General features: G+C 46.5%; 1 long non-coding RNA gene across 1 annotated transcript; it reads right to left on the bottom strand.

The window, feature by feature from the left end:
• Positions 1-222: 222 nt before the first annotated feature.
• LOC136355997 (uncharacterized) lies at positions 223-908 on the bottom strand. Its single transcript, XR_010740629.1, has 3 exons — positions 809-908; positions 616-714; positions 223-536 (listed from the first exon to the last, which is right to left on the bottom strand). It is a non-coding gene; the product is annotated as an uncharacterized lncRNA (long non-coding RNA).
• Positions 909-4,265: the final 3,357 nt, after the last annotated feature.

Below are 4,265 nucleotides of genomic sequence, written 5' to 3'. Positions count from 1 at the left end.
CCGGCTGAGCCATCTTTAGTCCCGGTTGGTGTTACCAACCGGGACTAAAGATAGAGCTGACCTTTTTTTTTTTCATGCCCCTGTTGCTGCATGGTTTATATATATATATATATATATATATATATATATATATATATATATATATATAAACCATGCATATATATGTTTCAATACATATATATGCATACATATATATATATGTATTTATACATATATATGTTATGCAAATGCATATGTATATAGATATATATATGAACAAAATATATTTACATTATAGAAAATGTGTACACATGCATATAGAAACATATGTAGTCATGTATTAATTACAATCCATTATATGTCCTAGCTAGCTACGATTTCGACGTAGTAGTACTCGCTGTTAGCTCAGAAGCTAAGGACCGGTGAATTGTGTTTCCGTCGTAGTAGAATTCACCCTTGGGATCAAGGATTTCTTCGTTGATGAATCCCATGAGTTGTTCTTGAACCGCTGCGATAAATTCCTTGTGTGTGGTCAGGTTATCCCTCATGCGAATAAACTATATGAATGTATGAAATTGATTAGTAATTAAACAAGAAATCGCTACGTAATGAAATTTTGAATTTATTTGTACGTACATCGAGCTCTCTTGTGGTGATGATTTGGTCTGCAAGGCAGTGGCAATACTCGCACACGTAATAGCCGCACAAGTTAGTTCCCTGCTTTTGCTTTGCGCACTACAAATAAATGACAAACAACGAGAGATCTAATTAATATACACTTGTATGTATTTGAATCGGAGAAATATAAATGTAGAGCATGTGTACTCACAGGAAATTTGAACTTCCGCCTAAGTCTTTCTCTCCATTTGCCGCGGACCAAATGACGGAACCGATACCAAGCCCTACATGGAGTTTAAAGCTATGATTCGTAGTAGCAATTAACATAACAAGATTTTCTTAATTAACAAAGGAACTTATGACGGTACCTGTCTATAAGTTCGAAAACCTTGTCAAACGTAGACTCTTTTTTATCCATTGAGTCATATACGTTGACGGTGCAGGCCTCCAGGTCGATGAGTAAAAGCACCCAGTGGAATCTGCAATGTGCGTGGGATGCATTACATATGAAACACTTAGCAAGTTCGTACGGGAATGAAATTTGGTATGTAGGAAGACAGTAAAATTAAACTAACTCTGTGTTGTATGGCAACAGTATGAACGTCTTGTAATGCTGCGCCTTCAGGAGATGGACGAGATTGTCCTCTGTTTCTTGTGGATATTGGTCGAGCATTGCGACGTTTACTTTCCGAGGGTCGATGAATCCAGTATCGAAAACCCTCCGCCGTCGGGCCCTTTGAATCTCCATTCTACAACGATAAAAGGGAGTATATTATTTTCTATGGTCTACTTATATACAAGGACCTAATTAATTAAAGGAGACGTATAGTAAGAAATCTAACTGAACGATATACTTACAAAATCCAGCAACTCATAATAGAGACGTCGAGGGCGTCCAGCTGGTATAGTTCGTAGATTCCCCTGAAATTGATCCAGAGAATGTCATCTCCTTGCAAGAAGTCCGTGTCCCTGATCCTCGCTCCGATCATCTCTCTACCGGTGGCGCTCATCTCCATGTACAGCTGATGGAACTTGTACATTTGTGTGGGTAGGGACTGCAGCAGCTCAGGCTTGACAAGCGGTTTACCGAGTTCGTACATGTATTTCACTTCCGCCTTTTCGATTGGTGCGACTCCTAGCAATTGATCCGTAGTTAGACCGGTGTCAGTAATAAATTGTTCTATCGTCATTTCTTTACCGGTCACCAACGGCTCGATCTCCTGGTTTGGTTGCTCTCCAAGCTGAGGGACTGGTTTGGACTTTCCAGAAGATGCTTTCTTCAGCGTTCGCTCATAGTCCGATAGCTTGATGGCCTCCTTGACAGATGCAGACATACCCCTGAAGAAGTTCCTGACACTGGGGTCTATAGGAATCTTCTTTTCTGGACTTCGAGGCTTGAATTGTCTCTTGACTTCTGATGCAACGTAAGCGTCAAGCTCCTCTTGCGTGCAATCGTACCCCGGGTCCTTGTTCTTGGCGGCGTCAACTTTCGCCTTCTTTGTTGCCCTTGTGTGGGCAAGCGGTGGAGCTGGGGGGGCCCTTGACTTTGAAGGTGCCGGAAGAGGAGCTTGCGGGGGAGTAGGTGTAGGAGCACGAGGAGGAGTCGGTGCAGGATCCTGAGGAGTCGATGCTGGAGCCTGAGGTGGAGACGGTGCTGGCGGAGCATGAGGAGGAGACGGTGCAGGATCCTGAGGAGGAGATGGCGGAGCCGGAGGAGATGGTGCACGAGACGCCACTTGTCGCCCAGGGAGGATGATGTACCGCCTGCGCCATAGAATAATGGCATGGCATGTGTCTCGTAGATGCGTCTCACCGTCTCCTCTAGGGTAATCCAGCTCGAGGTCCTCGTACGCGCCTTCGACCAACTCAACTTCGACCTTGGAGTATCCTGCTGGAATCGGCCTGCAGTGGTAAGTACCTGAAGGGTCCGTTGGGATGGCCATGCCCGACGCCACCTTCATGTTGTGAGAGATTATTTATTAGTAATCAACATATATAAGCAGCAACTAGCGGAATGGCTAAATCTTACCTTTATTGATAAGTTCTTGAAAGGAATATGCAGCTCACATGGTGTCCGCTGAGTGATGTCATCAACGGGACAGGTCGATTCGTCCTGTGTTTGCATGGCGTCCATGCTCTGTGATCCTACCTGCCCCGTTGAGGCGCAGCTGCTACGGTTTCCTGACGGGCTCACCATTGCAGGAGGAATGGTCGGCTGGGGATCATGGGACCGATGTGCGGCCATGCGTTCATCAACCTTCCTTGCAACCTCCTCTTCATGTTGAGTTCGTAGCTCGATACCCGGAACTCTAGGTCTGCAATCTTCGCCTCGGTATCTCTCTTGCTCCTCATCCGACTCCTGTACGTGTGGATGTCCTCCTTGAAACCAATCTTCCAAGGAATCACCCCTTTCCCTCGAGTTCGTCCTGGATGCTCTGGAGTCTGCAGGGCGAGTGTCAGCTCGTCCCTATCTCTGTCTGGTCGGAACGTGCCCTGAGAGGAGGCCTCCACTGCATCTGTTAGTCGTCGCGCAGCCTCTTGTATCTGATAGCCGAAGACCAGTGAGCCATCAGCTGGGTTGAGCGTTCCACCGTGAGCATAGTACCAGAACTTCGATCGTTCCGGCCAATTGGCTGTTGCCGGTTCGATACCCCTCTCAATCAAGCTAGCCTCCATCTGCTCCCACTTCGGCATCGCGACGCTATAGCCTCCTGACCCCAAGTGGTGATGGTACTTCTTCTTGGCGGCATTTTCTTTGTTTCTTTCCATCATCGCCTTCCCTTGTTCACCTGTCTTATATGCAACGAACTCGTCCCAGTGATCCCTTAGCTTTGGGAATGTGTCGAAGTTCGGTGTCTGCCCCTTCAGTATATACTTCTGGTACAGATCTCCCTTGAAGCTCTGAAACTGTTCTGCCATTTTCTTCAGAGTCCACCTTTTCACTTTGTCCTCTGTACCCGCAGGAAGGATGAATGTCTCGAGCATTGTGGTCCACAGCATCTCTTTCTCCGAATCTGGGACAAAGCTCTCATGATCTCCGCGTGCCCTTGTTCTTCGCCAGTACACCGTACTGACAGGCACGTTATCCCGCACAACCCAACCGCTGTGACGTACATAGTTCTTGGCGGCTTCGGCCGGGGCACTAGGACGTCCATCTTCTTCCACTTCCGTTATGATGTGCCGACCCTCAAGCTTCTTCGCTGCACCTCGTTGCCCGCGTGCCCTCTTCTGTCCAACGGAGGGTTGACTACCACTAGCCTCCTCCTCCTGGTTCCCCTCCACATCCCTTTCCACGTGCCCCTGCTGGTTCCCCTCCGCATCCCTCTCCACGTTCCCTTCCTCGTTCAAGTACTGGTTTGGATCCTCGTTCCCCTCTTCTTCATTCCAGTACTGGCTGCTTCCCTCCGCGATTGTATCGTACAATATCTGTTCCTCATCGCGGTCAGCCATCTGTTGATACAAGAAACATCTGCTAAGTCACGAGACATTTATGTTTTAACAATCTAATTCATGTATGCTAAGTGTAAATGTCGTACATTAGAACCCTACACAACCTTACGTGCTAAGTCTAATTACAAATCGTGATATAAGCTAAGTCTAGGTGACGTATATTATACAACCCTAGCTAGTAAATAATTATATACTAAGTCTAATTACAAATAAAATAA

This window comes from Oryza sativa, chromosome 4 (assembly GCF_034140825.1).
Source record: "Oryza sativa Japonica Group chromosome 4, ASM3414082v1".
NCBI lineage: Eukaryota > Viridiplantae > Streptophyta > Magnoliopsida > Poales > Poaceae > Oryza > Oryza sativa.
The sequence above is the reverse complement of the archived record's forward strand: the minus strand, read 5'-3'. Positions and strand labels throughout refer to the sequence as shown.